This window comes from Tiliqua scincoides, chromosome 2, assembly GCF_035046505.1.
Source record: "Tiliqua scincoides isolate rTilSci1 chromosome 2, rTilSci1.hap2, whole genome shotgun sequence".
NCBI classification, from domain to species: Eukaryota; Metazoa; Chordata; class Lepidosauria; order Squamata; family Scincidae; genus Tiliqua; species Tiliqua scincoides.
The window spans coordinates 157,866,094-157,887,069 of record NC_089822.1 but is presented as its reverse complement, the minus strand read 5'-3'; the positions used below and the strand labels follow the sequence as shown (position 1 = coordinate 157,887,069).

The window sequence follows — 20,976 nt, the reverse complement described above, 5'->3', positions numbered from 1 at the left end:
CTGTATGGGTGTGTCTAGGTGGGCAAATAGGAGTTTGGATGGGTGCTGATAGGAACCATCCCAGCATACATGAGGCTGGATAGGATTGGGCTGTGAGGGTATTTACACTGCTCAAGCTTTTTGGGGGGGGGGTGTACACTAGAATTTGTTGGTGGGAACCATGGCCACTGTTCCATGGCTATTATTCAGCTAGTTCTAACCAGGCTTCTATATTATTCGTTCTAATGTGGTACAGAAGAATGAATGACTGAATGCTTGGAAATTCAACCAGTCATGTCCAGTACAGCTAACCTCGGCCTTGAATCATCATATCCCTTGCAATCTCAAGAGCTGTGCATCTGTTATAGGAATGTTTAAAAGCCCCAGAGTTTAGGAGCACCAGAAGAGATCTCTCCCTATCCACTCCATATGTTATCTAGGCTTGTCTTGGGCACAGTTTTTGATGTTGGAAAGTATTTCTTTACAATATTCACATACTGCCTTTCAATTAAAAACACTATTCATGAGATGGCTTTCAATTATTGTATTGTTAAAGAAACTCATTACACAAGAAGGAAAAAGCAATGAAACACAGTTTGAAAATGACATAAAAACAGTGAGAATTCCTACCAGCCTGTTTTGCTCCATCCATTTAGAGAGCGCAGGGAATACAGGCTTCCTGGGGCTGACTATGGGCTCTTTGATCACTCATAACTAGGCACCAGCTCTGCATGTTTAGGGAAGAGTGATCATTTGCGTCATCTCTGAAATATTATAAAGTCACTTTCAATCCCTGCTTTTTCATTTTCATGAGATCAGAGAACAACCTGAAGGCACAAGGTGCAAGCTGGGTTTTAAAGTGGTATACAGATGGGAGACTGTGCAGGAACCATACAGGCCCAATACAGCATTGCAATCTTAAAATTGTAATATCCAGTTGGTCTGACAGTGGAGAACAAAATCGGTTTACCACAAATATATAATACATCAAAACATAAAGAAGGGGCAACAGTGCCTCATGTCAGTTGAGTATAAAGTGGGTATTTACTTGGCAGCACCATTAACCTCTGTCCCTATTTTAGTCCATCGAGATGCTTTTCACCAGGAGGCTTCTCAGATTCACACTTCCAAAAAAACACTAGTGCTGTAAATATAAAGTGAAAGAGAATAACCAGTCCTAAATAGATGAAGAAGAAGAGCCTGTCCAAGCCAGCATAACCTTGTTCTACCATTGACATCTCTGGTCCACAATCTGCAGGTTAAAGGAAAAAGATGTGCCTGGTGAACACTCGGCTTGAAAGCTGCATATGCAGGAAAATACAAGTGATCTTTTCAGGGAAAAATACAAGGAAAATAATGACTCATTATTCTGTTGCTAGCTGCAAAAATGTGGAATACACACTCACATTCACACACGCAGAATCAGACCCAACCAAAAAGTCCTATACTATATATTTGAAGTAATACTAAATTGTCTTGAGAGATCAAACAGCAATTGGATGAGTTGAATTTACTTAAGCCGTTTTATATATCTGTTAATACATTAATTTCAGCATTGAATGTGGATCCAAAGGCTTTGGCAAGCAATTCTGCAACAAAGTGGTGATACCTCTGTAAACAGAATTAAGAAAACAATTAGGCTTGCAAAATCCAGTGTAGACATACTTGTATTTAAGTGGGAATTTATCTTTGCAGGGTAGACAGTGGGGGAGAAGAAACTAAGCTTCCAATGCAAAGCTTTTGTGTCTTAAGGCTACAAGATGAAGAGGCCATTTATTCCGGTTGTTGTGATGTTGCAGCTGTCCACTTCCTGTCCATGGCAGCTCTGAATTACATTCTCTGTATTGCAAGCAGGAAGCATTCTGATACAGTATGGAGGGGGATGGACCTGAACTTGGCACCGGAACACATTCCTGCCAGAATGTGGACCAGGGCTTTGCCGGCATCAAAATTTTGTATTGCTGAACTGAAAGATGGTTTGCTAGCTACTTTATTTCTACGGATATCATCTCTCTGACCTAAGTTATTTCTGGAGATTTTTTTTACTGCAATATGATACAGGCCCTGTTAAAATCTCCAGGATTGCTTTCATAGTCATTTGCAGACTTATACTGAGTGCTGGAAACTCCAGGCCAGTCCTGGAGGGTTGGCAGCCCTGTTTATTTCTGAAATGTCATTTTTCAGTTCCTTTACTGCCTGTAAATGCTTACCGGTCATCTTTGGATCACTTGTATCTTCTGGATGATGGCTTTGGCCTTTAGTCGACATAGTGCTAATCCTGAACTTTTTCCTTTGAGATACACACTTCAGCCAGACAGCACTGTTGTCTTCAACCAACTTTGTCACCATGATAGTTTCAATTGTGCTAAGAAACAGTAATACTAGGAGGCCAAGGTAATAATAACCTGGGGGTTGGAAGGAGAAAGAAATAATGGCACTGTTGACCAGGTTCTCTCTGGAGTCCATGATGCAGGTATTTGACTATTGCACTCCCTCTGAAGGTGCAGATCTGTGGTTGAGGGTTTCTCCTGGATGTGCAGCTGTTCCTGGATTCCCATATGTTTGATATAATATATGTTTGTGCCCTCAAATGTGCAATTCAATGCTTTTGAGCATATTCAACTTACTGAGCAGAGGGTAGCAGGAAGCTGACCCTGGCAGGGAACCAACCAGCGAGGAGTGGAACACCAGGTATGCCAGTAACAAGGTGATCATGTAAGACAGCCTGCTTTCAAGTGGGATAAGGAAGCCACAGAGATCTGCTATCACAAGTGCAATGCTTGGCACAACCAGGGAAAGGAAGGTTCGTGTTCCTGTGTTTCCTAATGTGATCTAGAAAAACAGCCAGAAATCATTGTAAAAGGAAACATCTATCTGGTCACATTTGGTAATACAAGTTTTTGCTAGCCATCATGAAAGATACCCTGTTCTCATGGCAGAGAAGCCTTAGATTTAGATAGTTTGTGTCACTTAAGCAGTAGGAAAAAATGGTCTGCCTTGGCTTTGTCACTGTAATTAATGCAGAAAGAAGGTACCAAAAACAAGAGATTTGACAAGGGCTGCTCTGGGTGTTCTTTAGGAAATTTTTTAATGTGAAAAGGGGAACCTGAAGCCCCACGCTCACTTTTTTTCTTTACATCTACTCACTAGCCCTCTGGAGAACTTGGATGACATTTGTTATTTTTCAACAGGGCTGCTACTTTCTCTCAACATTATCCCAGTATGACTATGATGATGTCACAATGCCAAATAGCGGCATCAGATTTGGTTGTATGATGTGCAGATGTTATAAAAAATGCATACAGGAACATTGAGGGTCAGTGAGAGGATGCTGGCCAGCTGACATGAATCGGAATCTGTGCTGTTCATGAGTACAGCATTTGTCTGCTGGGCGGGTAGGAGGGAGAGAGCTGCCATTGCAGCAGCTACCCTCCAGCCAGGCAAGCCACTGCTGCTCTTCCTAGGTAAAATAGGCAAGACTTCATCTCTGCTCACATTCCCTTCCATCACCGCAAAGTGATCCCTCTTATAGTTCCCTGTTAATGTGGTTGCAAAGGCAGGGATAAGGGGTCTGGCTGTGCCTGGCTTGACCTAGATATATAACTGCATACAAGTGAGTTCATCCCTGCTCCATCTCTGTGTGAGAGACTGAGGTGTGAACTAGGAAGTTTAGATTTAGGGTGTTCTTCTTGCCAGAAACTTAGTTAGGTGGCCTTAGACAGGCCATGCTGTGTGACCCAGCCTTTCAGCTGCAAGGTGAGGGATATAAAAACTAATATAGACTCAGCTTACAGGGTCATTGTAAGGATAACTAAATGTATGTGAAGTACCTTAAAATCACAACAGAAAGCTACACAATGGTCCAGTAAGAGGCTTCTTGAATGAAGCCAACTTCCCTGGATAGGGTCAATGAGTCCTTGGACTCTGGGTCCCTCCTGTGATCATAAGAGACTGGAGAAACTGTTTTCCTTGATCTAGGATATCTTGATGGGACAGAGAGGGGAGAGGTTGTGCTAAGCAACTACATTCTAACACAGGTCCTGCCTTTCCACATCTATTGGTGATGCCTCAAAGCTCATTTGTGCCATTCCCACCAATCCAGGAAGTCTGAAAGCACACGATGGAGAAAATGGTTGCATTCTTGCTCTCCCACCCACCCCATAACCAGCCTGGGGATGGGGCCCAACTGAGAAGAGCTTATTTACGTGTCTGAGTTAAAGTCCAAGCATCGCCCTTACCGTAACAAAAAAGCATGGCTCTGCTGAACGCCTTTGGGTTGAGATGTTCACAGCGGTGACAACATATTCACGCTTTAGGTTTAGAAGACCATTTCTAACCGTGACTTTGAATGCCAGCTCATGGGCTTGAGAGAGTCAAAGATGCAAGTCACAAGCAAATTTTGGAATGCATTTAACAAAATTAATTATACATTTTGTATTGTGTGTTCTCAATTAGCTACCCTCCCTCCAGTAGTCTGGCTAATACCCCAATTGAAAGGAACCTGAAGAGCTATTGTGATAGAGGCCGACTGCCTGCTATGCCACAACAGAATTCCTTAAAACCCATTTCTTTCCAGCCCACAGGTGTAAACATTTGATCCCTCTTTCGGATATGCAACATTGGGTAGAAATGGCTTAAATTGGTCTTCCACAGTAGCTGCTTCTACACAGTAGATGGGGGGTGGCAAAGTGGTGGGTTCTGTGTTGCTTTTCTTACTCTTGTTGTCTTGCTCAGTTTTGGAAATCAAGATGCTGAAGTTGTACTCAACCACTGCACTCTAGAAGCCTAGGTAATCTGATCTTCCCTAATGCTGATGGCAACTGTGAGGACCATTGTCAGAATTGGCACCAAAATATCAATGGGCTGAATGGACTGCCTGAGCTATGGGTGAGAGGGTTCAGCATAAAACCTGCAGCCTCAGGACAATTGCCCACCCTTGCCCTAATATATGTGTTGTAGTCTATGTGAACACATGAAGCTGCCTTATACTAGATCAGGGGTGCCCACACCCCAGCCCTGGGGCCACATGCGGCCCTCAGGAAGCCCCAGTCTCCAATGAGCCTCTGGCCCTCCAGAGATTTGTTGGAGCCAGCACTGGCCCAACACAACTGCTCACAGTGTGAGGGCGACTGTTTGACCTCTCACATGAGCTGTGGGATGAGGGCTCCCTCCACTTCTTGCTGTTTCACATCTGTGATGCAGTAGCAGCAGCAAAGGAAAGGCCAGCCTTGCTTTGTGCAAGGCTTTTTATAGGCCTTGAGCTATTCCAAGACCTTCATTCATTCATATAAGTTTGTCTTTAATATATTCATTTATGTAAACTTATGTAAATTTATTCAAATTTTAAATGTAAATTAATTCTTTTTTTCCCTGGCCCCCTACAGTGTCAGAGAGATGATGTGGCCCTCCTGCCAAAAACTGTGGACACCCCTGTACTAGATCATACTCTTGCTCCATCATCAAGCTCCGTACAGCTTACACTAACTGACGAGACTTCAGCTAGGTGTCTTTCCCAACCTAGATACTAGGAACTGAATCTGGAATCTTCTGTGTGCAAAGTTCGTTCTCTACCACTGAACCACAATCCGATCCCCGCACTTTAACGTAGTGATGACTTGAATTGAGTCTGCACTTTCACAGAAGGGCATGGAGAATGCACATAAACTTGCACAGGGCATTTCACACATAGTCTGGTTAAAAGGCAGAGACTCCCAGGTGATGTTGGAGAATGAGCACAAGTAGGCGCTGTAAGTAGGTAGCATGCACATTGGCCACTCTATGTATGCTTTTGCTACTAACAAAATATGCATTTTACCTGGGCAGTATACCAGGTAATACCAATATACCACTTAGGTAGAAGCTACACATATCAACTGTGCAATGTACAAAACCAGGACTAACCCATCCGTGAGGCTAAGTGAGGCAGCCACCCCAGGCAGCACTTTGGTGGAGGATGCCCATTGCTGTTCACCTGCTTGCCACCACTTTTGTCCTTCCACTCTCTGGCTTGAAAAAGGAAGAGGGGAAGAGAAGTGTGGAGGGGAGAAGAGTGCTGAGCTACAGCACTGAAGAGTGGGAGGTGCAGATGCTGGCAAATCCTCAGGTAAGGGGGCAGCATTTGACAGGCCTCTTCAGGTTTCAGGAAGTCTTGGACTGGCCTCATACGTAACATCTGAGATTGCCAACGGATGTAAAACAATTATACATATTAACCAGGCAATGTGTGAAAAACCCTGTTCATGTTATCATTGTGCATGTCCTTGCATGCTTTCATCACCAGCATCAGGTGTAAAGTATGCACCCTCCAAAGTACCTTGGATCTCTACCCATATCCCAAAAGGGTCACCAGAAAGGGCCCATGCTGGGGAGCTTGAACAGAGTGCAGTCCTATGAACAAGCATCAGCTTTCTCACATTGTCCAGGGTACACAGACGTCCCACCCACCTTTGTTAACCAGAGAGAAAAAGCTCAATGTGCAGTGGCTTGTATCTAGGGGGTAGTAGAAGAGATCAAAGTTGCAGTTGCTGTCAATGCGCAGAGAGAGCGGAAACTCCATCGCCCCATCACTGTGCAGTACCACATCAGACGATTCAGTCTTCAGTTCTATCTCAAACCTTCAGTAAGAGAAAGGTGCCATGGGTCTTCAGAAAGGGAGAATTTATGATTTTAATCTATTTTGTACATTTGTTCCATACAAGCTGTCAAGGTATTTGTTGCTCTGACTTTTATATTCTTGTCAAGTTCTTTTTCTTACATGTTACGCACATGCTGTCTTGCACTACTTACGCTTCTTGAATTGTGAAGGATGGAGTCCACACAGAATCCTGAGGTACAGTAATGGAGGTGTAGGGGAATTCCGCCTCATCCCATGCCAACTGTTTATTATACCAGGACTGAGAAATTCAGCAGAAGAGAATGTCAGCTCGGAAAGGGCAGAGGACAGACAAGACTAAATGAAACCCACCATCACGCAACCAAGCTCTGGTAGCAGTGGTGCGAAGTGACCCAGATAGTCACCTCTAGCAACCTGTCAGAGTCCCTTCATTTGATGTCATTTCCCAGGTGTTTGATAAGACAAGATTACCTGATTCAAGGTTAAAACCGCTGAGAACGTGTACTGCGAAATATCCTAGTGGAGAAACAATTCAATGTCATTTTTTATTCTAGGCCTAGTAAATACTGTATTTCTGCAGTATTGTTCATACAACAGGGTACAAAAAGTTTTGAAGGACGTCTCCAAATAAATTGACTCTCTCTCTCTCTCTCTCTCTGTTGACCAAGAAGACAACTGTGGCCTCCTTAACACAACTCCGATTCCTTGGTTACTGACACATGAGCAATCTAAATTCAGTTTGAGCTTTACCTCATTTTACTTTTGCATATAATCGTTGGCTGTGAGAAGAGCAACAAGTTGTAAGAGTTTAGAAAGCTATTATACATACCACATTGAGCACATTGCTTAAAGACACTGTGATGTTCACCAGAAGGGGCTGACTACCATTTCTGAGTATCTGGTTCAAGGTGTAAGTACTCAGAAGAGAGCCTAGTAGCTCCTTTTCCAAAGAGATGGTAGAGTTTTGTTGAGTTATCTGAGGCAGGGCTGCTAAAAGCAAAATATGAAGTTCTCAATTCAGGACAAATATCTTTCCTAATGTTCTCTAGTTCTCACTATGGAAACACAGTGGATATTTGCAGCAATTTAATAAGGATTTAGCTCCTGGATGTTTGAGAGTAGAGCTGTTTTCCTATCAGATGCTATTCTTGTATGTTGCAGACTGCATCCAAGCTAGCACTTAGATCATCTTAGACCATCTCCCAGACGCCTGTGTGGTGGTGGTGGTGGTGTTAAGCACCCGGGGCAGGGGTTAAATTTGATTTAACAAATTATTGGGGAGGGGGGGGTGTTAAAAAATTTTCTGCACACAGGTGCCAGATGCCTTAGGTATGCCACAGCTTACATGGGTATAACTGCAGTTTCTTATCCCATTGTAACTCAGCAGTTGAGTAAGGATGGATCTCCCAGCAACCTTACCAACTTGAATTTCCAGGACCCTTTGAGTGAACCCATGATAGTTAGATGGTATAAGATAGATATGTTCGCAATGCACACAGCCTTGCAGCTTAGCATTTTTCCCCGTGCATGTGTGTTTGCTCCCCATAGAAGTCTGGGAACTTTATATCTCAACTAGCAATCTGTGAAAGTGGAGACTTCTACCACCCAGAAAACGTAATGCAGTGTGGCAGAACAAGAGTGAAGAGAGATAGGATCATGAAGCAGTGGGGTGTAGTTTCAGCTGAAATTTGGTGCATAGGTGTAAATAATGCCTGGGTGTATACAGTGCAATGGTAAACATTTGGCATTATTTTGTTTTAATGCAGTGGTAGTAGTATGGCAGAAAGAACTGTGAGGCAGTGTAAGAGATCTACCCAAGCCAGGCTTTGGAAGTTTGCTCTTCCTTCAGATGGGAAGGTTGGCAACTCCTCCCTAACCACTTTTTCAGAGCCAGTCATTAATTGTATGTACTTACATGCCACACCTTTCACATTTTCTTCTCATTTTCTAGAGGAAAAAGCTGTTCCCAATTGCTGGATAATTTTTTCTTGCCCTTCTCTGTGCCTTTTCCAGAGCTGATTATTTCACATTTCAATACCATAACCTGATACCCTTTGACAGCTAGAAATTGCTCTGGAGTTACACTTTTGAAAGTGAAGGCAGAGACACTCATCTGTTAGACTGTCAAATGGGGGATTCAACCTACCAGGCACCCAGAAGAGGATGTTCAGGCAGATTCTCATCACCTTCATCCTTTTAAGGTTCTGCAATATAAAAGCAGGAGAGCAGGCCTTAGTTGAATGCCAGAGCTGTTTATCTAAGTTCAGTGTTGCTGCTCCCATGGTACTGAACTTTAAGACAGCTTCACACAAGGTGTGGAGAGAGGCAGCTGCTCATACCCATTTGTGTTCCTTAGGGAAAGCCACAGTGTGAGGTTCAACAGGAAAAAGGCATCCCTGAGACATTTTGAAATCAGTGCCATTGCAGAAAGATCACATGGCCAAGAAGACAAGTAGTTTGTGGTTTGAATGTCCTCATCATCTGAAGAACAATGGATCCAGTCAGCCCACCTGCTAGGATTGACATGGATCCGCTGATTGGGCATCCAAGTCCATGTGACAAGGTCAGAGAAGAGGCAGGGATGCCCTGTGGTTGTGAACCAGCCAATCAGATGGACCTATGACCTCATTGGACCTAGGTTACTTAAGATCAAGGATGCTGGCATGTGTTCTGATTTGGCTATCACAGAGTGTATCTGTGTAGTTCCACCTGCCTCACTGGGAATCAGAAGGGTGTCTGAAAAGCAAAGGCCCTAAGTAGGTACACACAGGGACCAATGAACTGTTGACATATTGATTTTGCTTTTAAATTTACCTATGATCACCTGAATGCATTTTTGCTAAGAGCCATCCCTGTGCATTTTCAACAGGTAAGCAATTTTTCAAGCCTGCTTGTTCTGTGCTTTGTATTATCCAACTCAACTCCCTTTTTGTGTTTTAATGAACTTGGAGCCCAGTCCTATCCAACTTTCCAGCACTAGCGCAGCTGCAATGCAGCCCCAGAGTAAGGGAACAAATTTTCCCTCACCTTGAGGGGGACTCTATGACTGCCCCCCCCACCATCGCAGGATGCAGTGTGCACGCTGTTGGCATGGCTGCAGCAGTGTTGGAAAGTTGGATGGGATTGGGCTGCTGGTTTCTGTTTTAACTCCTCACTGGCCTGTTGTGGGGTTGCTGAATCTTCAGGACTGGCCTGGAGTCTTCAGAGATCAGCATCAATTTCCAGGAGACTTCTGAAAGCAGTCGTGGAGACCTCTTGGCTAAATGGCATTATATCATGTTGGGAAACAAAAATTCCCAGGAGAAGCTTCAGGTAGAGTTGGCAACTGTAGTGCATTGTCAGTTGAGCTCAGCCAGACCCAATCCTCCTGAACTTGTGGCTACTTACCACAGTCTAGGTTTTTGGTCCAAGTAATTGGAAAGCAGACTTCTGAGGATAGTAGATTCTCTCTGCCAAACTTTGTCCCACAGTGGCCGTAGAGTCCATACCAGTTTTGGCCCTGGCATAGAGGCACCCAGAGTGGTAAAATAGGAAGTGAAGAAGAAGAAGATAGGGGCAGATCAGGGCTCCCCCCACCCAGTTACCACACATACATACTCCAATGGCTGTGTTTTACCAACTTGCATAACAAGCCAGTGATAGGAAGCAGGCCCATAGTTGCTTTTTGCTGGTTCTGCAATTAATACTGTATATGCAAAGAGTTTTTAAAAAATTGTTATTGCTGGCCTCAGTTTTGTTGGATCTCTCTCCTTACAACTTAAACACAGTATGTTGCAAAAAAAAAACTCAGTGTTGGAAGATGGACACCTAACTCCATTAGACCACAGCTAGAACATAGAATCAATCTCACTATACAACCTGACATTACACTTCATTCCCTTCTTTGAGACAGGGTATGATTATCAAGTTTATTCGTCGCCCTTAGATAGGAAAGCTAAGTGCTCAAAATGACTTTGAAAATGTGAAATAAGCGAGTGCAACAACAAGATTAAAAAGCAAAGCCTGAAAAATATTAGTACAGTAGTGCATCAAATGTAGCATAAGAGACAGAAAATCACTCTGTAATCAGAAATGCTTGTGAAAGGAAAGAGGTTTTTGCTTGCCAGCAAAAGGGAGCCAAATAAGCCTCCTGGTAGATTTTGCAGAGATAGCGCTCTCTCTCTCTCTCTCTCTCTCTCTCTCTCTCTCTCTCTCTCTCTCCACGCACAACATTTCAGAGCAGTTCATAAAAACAAGCCATAAAATAACCAGAAAACAATAATCAAAACATAAGATAAATTGGCAGCAATAAAAAAACACAACTAAAGATTAAAATTCCATCAAGTGTTCAAAGTCTGTGAATAAGATGTTCTTCATGAAGTGCCGGAAGGGCATCTGTGTAGGCATCAGGAAAGTGTAGGCACCGTGATGTTCCCAGGGCATCAATTCCACCATAAGTGGTATGCCACAACAACAGAGTGGGCCTCCTTCACAGTCATCACCCATATCACATCTCAAAGCCAGAGGCAGTCCTCCAGAGAAGATTTCAGTGCACAGACGGACTGATGTGGGAGCAGAGTATTCCCAATGATCAGTATGAGAGAAAAAGCCCCTCTTTGTACCCCATTGATTTCAGCTCAGTTAATGGGGTGACACAAGGTGAAGGATCATATGCCAACCCCTCTGGGAATATACAGCAGTTGGAAATAGTATGTTAAAGGGCAGCCGTGGAAACATTGGACAAGAACTCCACCTGTCTCCATTCCTGCAAGGTAAGAAGGTAGTAAGACCCAACTGAAGCTTAGGCCGAGAACGCTACAAAGAACCCTCATGTCTACCATGCCTGTTTGTCACTTAAGCCTAAAGAGAGAGCTGGGGCTAGAAGGCTTTTGAAGGCCATTTGGACTGAACTTCTACAGTGGAACAGAATCATCCATACCTTACTAACAAAAGTGTTGAGAATGATTTGTGCGTGGAAAGAACAGAGAGCTGGACTAACCAAGACATAGCATGCCAAGGGTAACTGCCAGACCAGTAGCCCATAAAACACAGTCAAAAATAATTCACCCAACACCACATGCCTATGGCACAGCTAGAACTGGGAACTATTCATGAAATAACTACCTGAAATATCAATGCTGCTAGTTTGAATCTTGAAGTGTCTTCCAGATGCACTGGACTGAATGTCACGCACGAGGCCATTCTCACCTTACAAAATGCACCTTCACACATGAGCATGGGTCTCTATGTATGACCTAAGCAACATATGTGTTGTGACTGGTCTCCACCAAGTCCCATGCACATGGGCTACCTCAGCCTCCCCAGCCTCGAGCCCCTGGAGGCTCTCTCCGAATACCAGTGTATGCCTAATTTCTGTAGGGTGGTCAACGCTGTGCAAACTTCATGCTTCACTGACTGAAGGCACCTATGACAAGAGTCCTGAAAAGCTGCCCCACTGGACAAATGTCCTGAAACGTGGCTGTAAAACCTTCTGAAATAATCTACCTGCAACATGCATGCTGATCCATCATACCTGCAGAAGGTGCCCCTTTTTCAGACCGGGCATGAGGTGAGAGCTGGTCTGGGAGCCCTGGAGTAAGTTTATATAGACTGGTAACTGTGAGATCTCTTCATGAATGTGATGTCAAGTCCTAGGATACACAACCATTTGTGTATAACAATACAACACACACACACACACACACACGGCTTTCTTTTTATCAGCAGCTGCAGTTTCATTCCCAGACTTAATTCATTGCTTCCCCAACAAAATTCCTCCTTTCTGCAATACAATTGGGTTGCACATGTTTTGAAGGGGGCAGATTGTCATAAAGGGAAGGATGGTTTTATTGCTCTTTATCAGTCATCAAACAAACCATCATTTCATGCACTGTTTGTTTGGGTGCCACTGTTTGTTCTCTCATTGTCTCTCTCTTTCTCTTACATGCCAGCTATGCTGGGGCAAGGATTTCTCTGTGATTATTCCCAGCCAGTGGAGAAGGACTCAGTGGGTTATCTGTAACCCTGCTCTGACTTAGCATAGCAAAAGAGGTTCTAGCAAGTTCTAGCAAGTGTGAAGCAAGCAAGCATGAAATGTGGAGGATGCCTGTGGCATCCAGCAGCTTGTTTGCTTTTTCTGCTGTCATCGTGGCCTGAACGATGTGGGTTAAGAAGAGAAGGGTACGCAAGATGCTGCCTTTGAGCAGGAAGTCATTTGTAGCGAGCTTTGTCCACTTCTCATCAGCATCTTTCTCAGGTGCTGGAGATAATGGCTTGGAGAACTCACCACCACTACAAAACTCTCATAAATACTGCCTTCTGATGAATATATCGACAAACAAGTAGTAATTTACCACAATGTGCATGTAACTCACTCAGTAGTAAATCCTTAATGTCTTTCAAGGGGTAAGGACAATGTAGCCACTTCTGCAGTTTTTTAGATTTTTTGAACTGGTGTGAAAGTGAAGTTAAAAAATCTCTGTTTTTGACAATGCAAAAAGATTGGATATATATAGCTAAAAGAGGTAACTTTTTGGTTTGCGTGCTGTTACCACTTGGGTAAGTGATTGTCTTTCATCCTGTGCAGATACCTTCAGACTTGGAAGCCCTGGGTTCAACATTCTGAAGTGTGGAAGGAAGTTAGTGAGCAAGAAGAGATTTAGCATATAGACCACTGGGACTATTTCACCTTCATCACACCATCAACCTTAGTACAGTATTTATATTTCACTTTTGAGCGTGTTCAAAGCACTTCACATACAATATTCTTAAGAATTTGTGTATGTATTTAATTAAAAGATTTTTGTCCTGCTTTTGTCAGGTGTGCAACAATAACAAATAATTAATAAAAACATTAAATAAAACCAGTTAAAACAATTAAAACAGTACTGGAGCAGGTTAAAAGGTATAAAAACAGAAATAACATATAATTAAATAATATAAGACAGCAAACAAGATCTATTGATGTTAAATAGATCTTAAGGAGTCCCTTGGAAGTTCCTCTCTCCTTGAAAGAGAAGCAAAATAAAAATGTATTTAAACCCTGGTGGAAACCATAGAGAGAGAGGGCTGTCCTCAGATTCTCTGGAAGTCATCCACATATTGGTGACACCCAACTCCAAATCCCTGGAGGATGACCTCCCCCATCGGCTTCAGGTAGATGTTAAACAGCATGGAGCACAGAATGGATCCCTAGGATCCCCCACAAGTCAGAGACCAAAATGCTGAACACGTATCCCCCATCTTCACCATCTGGGTCCAATCTGCCAGGAAATAGCGGAATCACTGCAAAACAGTGTGGTGTTTTAGTGCTTATGCAGAGGCACACTGAAGCTTTGGTAACATGGCAAAGGCAGGCAAATCTCCTTCCCCCCATTATGGCACGCTGAGGGGTGCTAGTTACCCAGGTCAAAGTGTGAAAATAGCTGATACGGCACTCTGTGAAAAAGGCACCCATTGTTCTAGCACTGTATGCAATTCCAGTGTGACGCTATCTAGGAACTGAATGTAACTTGTTAATGTTGCAAAGTACAATAAAACGGCAGAGAGAAGGCTTGTAAAAGCGGCCCATCTCTCTCAGCACTCTCAACCCTCAATCTGCCTGCTGTCTCTTTTCTCTTACTTTTCACTGCTCCTGCATCTTGCATCTGCAACCAGCAACCTGACCCCTGGGTTTTGGTTGCTCCCCCAAAAGTCACTGCTACAAAACAGTGCCTCCAAGCCCCAACCTAGTCAGCCTGTCAGGAGGACACCATGGTCCGTGGCCCAGCCTGAAGCCAGATTGAAAGGGGTTCAGGTAATCTGATTCTTGAAGAATTCTCTGGAGTTGAGACTCCACCACCTGCTCATTCACCTTGCCCAGAAATGGGAGGTTGGACACAGGTTGAAAATTATCCAAGCGCATTGGGTCTAGGGAGGATTTCTACATGAGAAAGTGAACCACCACCACCTTTAAGGCTTTTGGCCGCATGCCCTCCCAGTGAAATTATTTCATTGTACATTTTACAACAACCCTGTAAGATTTCTCAATATTATTATTATTGAAGACGTGGAGAACTGAGAGTGAAATTATATTTTGCTTAAGAACACGTATATTTAATAAATCAGTGCAGTATACATTGTTCTTCCCTGACCCCATTTTATCCTCATAACAGGCCTGTGAGGTAAGTTGGGTTGAGAAACAATGACTGGCTCAAGATCACCTGAAGAGCCTCAGGGCTGAGTGGCAATTTGAACCCAAGTCTGTAGTGTAACAGTGTAATCACTCAGGCCTTTCTGCTGCTAAGGCTGCAATTCTGTGCACACTTTCCGGGTCAAATCCTATTCAACTTTCCAGTGCTGATATAGCCACAGTGCAGTCCCAAGGTAAGGGAACAAGCAATCTCTTACATTGAGGAGGCCTCTGTAACTGCCCACCAACACCATAGGATGCAATACACCCCTCATTGACATGGCTGCATCCACACTGGAAAGTTGGATAGGATTGGACCCCATGTGAGTAAGTCCCATTGGACTCTATGGGGTTTACTTCTGAAAAGGCATGCAGAAGATTTTGCTGTTAAATGTCATGCCACCCCCAACTCTGTACATAGCACGTATCAACTGTCATATCAGCCAAACCTGGGCCCGAAGAAAGCATTTTGCAAAGCGCTTTGTTCAAACCAGACACTGCACACCAAATGAGCAACAACTTTGGAACAAAAAGCTAAAGGTCAGCCATGTCACCCACCCAGTGCTGATGGAAAATCATTAGTAGAATCATTCTGCTGCTTCCTGTCATGTGTGAGGTAGCTGGTGCCTGCAGAATAAATAGGCAGCACTTGGAGAAAATGGATTTCTGTACTAGTTAAAAATCTGCTATTATCTGACTCTGAACAATCGAAAACACAGAGGACTCAAAAACATCCAGCAATCCCATTATACGCCTCACTCGTTGGGCAATCATTTCATGCCCTCCTGCTTTTTTCGTGGCAGTACACAAAGATATGATGATATCTTGTGAGACTGTCATCAGTTCATATAAGTGTGTGCAGGCATGTCGTGTCAGCTCCAGGTTGCTGGGCCCCTGTGATGCTCCCATCCCCCATCCAGTGGTATATTCGATGCTACCTCTGCAACTACTGCTGAAGGCTCAGAAGCTGGGCATGGACCTTGGGCCAGTGCCTGACCTGACAACAGCCCTGCAGGCACAGCAACAGGAACTTCTCCCCCCAAAGTGGCCACCTCTTCTTTTACCTGGGAAGCATCTTTCTCAGTTTTTCAAGGGTGTTTATATCTAGAATTTACAGATGTTACCACTGTAGGTTCATTCCCACATATCTTACTGTTGGTTTCTTGCTGGAAGAATCATGATGAGGTGTCCATTTCCTATGTGATAATGTGGTTTAAGCTCTATCAGTTACTTGCTGGGGAATTCAGCAGTTGTCCAGAACAAAGTAGAATGAACATTAAGATGGAGAGAGCATTTGGAGAGAGTATACAGTTGCAGGATTATATCTCATCCTGGAGAGACATGTGTGACATTATTGAATGCAATATCTTGTGCATTCTTTTTGTCACTATCAGAGAGGAGCACTTCGAGTAGGTGCCTTCACATCACAGACAGCATTCTTGTCATGATGGCATTTCCAGATATTCAACAATGGCATCATCACATCATTGCCAAACCTCCAGGTTCCCAAGCTCCATAGTGCACAGTGCTCTGCAGGAAGGTGCACAGCTACTCAGTCACACACTTTAGAGGAAACACTGATCACAGATCCAGTCCACTTAGGGCTATCTGGTTGTTTTAATGTTTTCCTGTTGGTTGGGTAGACATACAGACAAAAGATCCAAAGGCTGTTCAGAGAAACTCGATCATGCAAGGGCATTGGAGTGCCCCTGAACACAAATGTGTAATGAAACAGAGACTGGAAATGCGTTGGTTCCGTGACTGCACTAGATCAGTTGAACAATAATGAGGTCCTGTATTATCAGAGAATCTAACAGTTTCATGATAATGGCCCTACTTTGTCAGAAACTCATCAGAGCCTTCTGGCAGGATAATTTGTTCATCTGTATTTCTTTTTCACAGTGTAATCTATGTTTATATAATTTCAGATACAGTGACAGACCGTCTCACGAGGTTTCATTAAAAGCACAACTTGAACTAATTGGATTTTTTTACTGCATTCATGCCCTTTGCACAGAAGAGCTTAAAACTGGTTTTTTTACATCAGTTCTTGGTAATGGATCCACTTACTCTAACTTCTAATAAGAAAGGTATCCATGTAATGCAGTGGGACAAATTTTTCAGCCCTAGTTATTGACATTTTAAAGAATAAAATCTACGACTTCTGTTTTCTTGTTTCATTTGTATGTAACCCAAGTTTACTATTCAGAGTGGGTACCACCCTATGTTTAAAATGTGGGCAAGGTGTACAATAAAATCGCTCTGTGAATACTTAGTTGTAGAGGACTCCTTTCAAACACAGTTGTGAAGAAAGAGGCTGAATGCATCCCGTTGCATCTAGAAACTACAGGGCCTATATAATGGAACACTTCTCCTTTCAATGTAGAAATGCAATGTTTGCTGATGCTCTGGACTTGAAGATTTGGATTTTGGGTAATTGCATTGATATGTCTTATGTAGGTTATCTCACATGTATCCAACATCTGTAGAAATCAAATATGGGCACTGTTGACTCCAGAGCACAAGGGGTCCAACCCTAAATGTGAGTTGGTGAATGTTTGCCATTGTCACCGTGCAGGGCTAGCCCACCCATGAGGCCAACTGAAGCAGTTGCCTAAGGCTGCAGATTGGTGGGGGGGGGGGCAACCATTCTGTCCACCAACTTGCCTCCACAGTTCCTCCTTCTCCTACCACTGCCTAGAGAAAGAGTTGTGCTCAGAAGAGGGGATTAGTGTGGAGGGGTGTGGAATGCTGAGCTAGAACATTGGAGAGGAGGAGGAGCAGAGGCTGGCACATTATTGAGTAGGGGGGGCAGCATTTGATACACCGCCTCAGATGTTGGGAGGTCATGGGGCAGCCCTGCCACCATCTTTTGAAGAGCTCTGTCTGATTATATTACCAATATCTGACTTATTTTTCTCTGGCTTGGAGTAAACTGCAGCAGCATTCCCTGAATTTTCTTTTCATCTAGTAAATTGTTTCCTCCATAATTCTTAGCATCTTCTTTTCTTCCTTTGTGGTGCTCTGCACACATGTTCCATTTGGGGCAATTATTTTGCATTGTATAGGAGCAGGGGACTCTCACTCCTGGAGATAAGTGGTTTGTTTAGACAGCACAATTTTCCTGCTGCCAGACTCTACACTGCTGATAGCTGGTTTGTTGTTTTTTTTCCTCCCCCAGCAATTCTGCGTCTGTGTGGGGTTTATCCAGCTGGTGCGGCTCTGCAGTGCGCACTCCCTGAAGCTCATCTGCGCAAGGGTCCATTGACTGAAGAGGTGAGCCTCTTAGTGTTTCATCCAAACAATTGTGTTTGGACGAATTGCTGGGGACTTTTCATTTGAGAGGAAATGAATTTCCTTCTGAATATGTGTTTTTCACTTGAAATTAATGAGAAATTAGGACCTATCAAAGCTGAGAGAGAGAGAGAGAGAGAGAGAGAGAGAGAGAGCGCCAGTTGAATGGTTTACAAACATTCATTAGCTGAGTGTTCTGGGGCTTTCACCAATAAAACACTAGCAAACAATGTAAAGCCCTTCAGAGGTGATCACCTTTGAATTCACACTCATTATTCCAGGCAGAGTTGCTCATATTTCAGGTTAGTTTTGCCCATTCAGTAATCTCTTGCAGAACAAAGAACTTGGGTTGTCAAATGTTCAGTCTCTAAGGGAACTATTACCGGTTCTGCAATAGTGAAGCTGCAGCTCCACTGAGCTCATTTCAAAACATGGCAGCCCCAGAGGACAGGCATATGGCAGCTCTGAGGAGCCTTACAGTTGGAGTCCAAGCCTATGCACTCAGAAGTACATCTCATCATAATCATTGGGGTTTACTCCCAGGTAAGTGTGGGTAGGATTGCAGCCAGGCAGCCCAATCCCAACTAGGTCTAAGCTGCCCTTTGCAATAGCACAACACGGTTCTGCTGCCTTTAATGGCCATAAGGTGACACAAACAGCATGCTGCTGGCAGCCATTTTAGGTCTGCCACTGCAGTTGGTGGTGGTGCCAGAGGCCTGATGTCACTGCTGGCTGCCTCCAGCAATGAAGGTAAGCCAGCAGCAGGGGTGGGGAGCAGCTATGTGTGGGCGGAACGGGGCGGGCAGGGGGAGGAACAAGGAAGTTTCTGGTTGGGGAGGAAGCAGGAGGTGGAATGGGAAGGGGTGGATTTCAGCAGCACCAGCATGCATTGGAACCAAATCCCATTCCCTGTCTCCTTCCCTCCCCTTATTCTCCTTAGAATTGCACTTGCGAAATAGCTGGTGCAGATCGAAGGAGACCCGCTGGGACAGCGGAGACCTCTGGGATTGCCCCCAACCCCACAGGATACAGCATGTGCTCCCTTGGCATGGCTGCATTGCCAGAGAGAGATTTAGTTAGGATTGGGCCCTGAGTCACTTTCCTAGGCATAAAAACTATTTCTTCAGGGTGAATAGTTTGTCTGACCTCTGTTCAAAACAGCTGATGCCATGTGTCATAGTGCTGGGTAGGAGGGTCTAGTTCAGGGGTGCTCACACTTTTTTGGCTCGAGAGCTACTCTGAAACCCAGCAAGGCCCGGAGATCTACCAGAGTTTTTTTTACAATGTTCGCTCCATCATAACATATAACATTTATGTGTACAATGTATGTTGGTTTTGGACTGACAATCAGCCTGAAGAAAACACAGGTCATGGTTCAGGATGTGGACTCACCTCCCTGCATTACAATCTCTGAGCATGAACTGGAGGTTGTCCATGACTTTGTGTACCTTGGCTCAACGATCTCCGACACTCATTCTCTCGATACCGAGCTAAACAAGCGCATCGGTAAAGCAGCTACCACGTTTTCCAGACTCACAAAGAGAGTCTGGTCCAACAAGAAGCTGACGGAACATACCAAGATCCAGGTCTACAGAGCTTGCGTCCTGAGTACACTTCTGTACTGCAGCGAGTCATGGACTCTTCGCTCACAACAGGAGAGGAAACTGAGCGCTTTCCACATGCGCTGCCTCCGACGCATCCTCGGCATCACCTGGCAGGACAAAGTTCCAAACAACACAGTCCTGGAACGTGCTGGAATCCCTAGCATGTATTCACTGCTGAAACAGAGACGCCTGCGTTGGCTTGGTCATGTCGTGAGAATGGATGATGGCCGGATCCCAAAGGATCTCCTCTATGGAGAACTCGTGCAAGGAAAGCGCCCTACAGGTAGACCACAGCTGCAATACAAGGACATCTGCAAGAGGAATCTGAAGGCCTTAGGGATGGACCTCAACAAGTGGGAAACCCTGGCCTCTGAGCGGCCCGCTTGGAGGCAGGCTGTGCAGCATGGCCTTTCCCAGTTTGAAGAGACACTTTGCCAACAGTCTGAGGCTAAGAGGCAAAGAAGGAAGGCCCATAGCCAGGGAGACAGACCAGGGACAGACTGCACTTGCTCCCGGTGTGGAAGGGATTGTCACTCCCGGATTGGCCTTTTCAGCCACACTAGACGCTGTGCCAGAACCACCTTTCAGAGCGCGATACCATAGTCTTTCGAGACTGAAGGTTGCCAATACAATACAATGTATGTTGGTGTACCTTGAGCCCCACTGAGTATAACAGGACTTACTCCTGAGTAGACATGCCTAGGATTAGGCTGTGAGGCTGCAATCCTAGCCACACTTACCTGGGAGTAAGCCCCATTGAGTACAATGGGCCTTACTCCAGGCGTTTCCTCCCAGAGGCACCTGAAGGGGGGGGGGAGTTGGCACTCCGCGATCTACTCATTTTGCCTCGCGATCTACCGGTAGATTGCGATCCACCTATTGAGCACCCCTGGTCTAGTTGAATCAACCCATTTCTTACATTCAAACCCCATAATGCAGAATAATCTCTGAGCAGAGTAACCCACTTCTGCACCAACACTTTGTGACGTGTGTTAGAGGTAACTGGACTTTACCGACCCCTCTAGTGCTTCCCAGCCATAATATCTAAAGATCCAAAATGTATATTAAAAGAATGGGAGTTCCTCTCTGCAAGAGTTGAAAAATGACTAGTTAAGGACCTAATCCTATCCAACTTTCCAGTGCCAAGGCAGCCCAATGCAAGGGAACAAATGGTCCCTTACCTTGAGGAGGCCTCTGTGATTGCTCCCCTCCCCCGCCACAAGATGTAGTACACACCCCATTGGCATGACTGCATCAGCACTGAAAAGTTGGATAGGATTGGGCCCTAATGCAGGTGACAGCATTACCCTAAAGGTTAAATGGGAATGCCTAAAAGC

The 20,976-nt window shown here is 44.4% G+C and overlaps 1 protein-coding gene across 1 annotated transcript in view; it reads left to right on the top strand.

Moving 5' to 3' along the window:
- Positions 1-14,098, top strand: part of EXOC7 (exocyst complex component 7) — a 60,869-nt gene extending 46,771 nt beyond the window's left edge. Inside the window, exon 20 of the mRNA XM_066614206.1 lies at positions 13,158-14,098. The gene's annotated coding sequence lies outside the window, so the exon portion shown is untranslated. The remainder of the gene's footprint in view (positions 1-13,157) is intronic.
- The last annotated feature ends 6,878 nt before the right edge of the window (positions 14,099-20,976 follow it).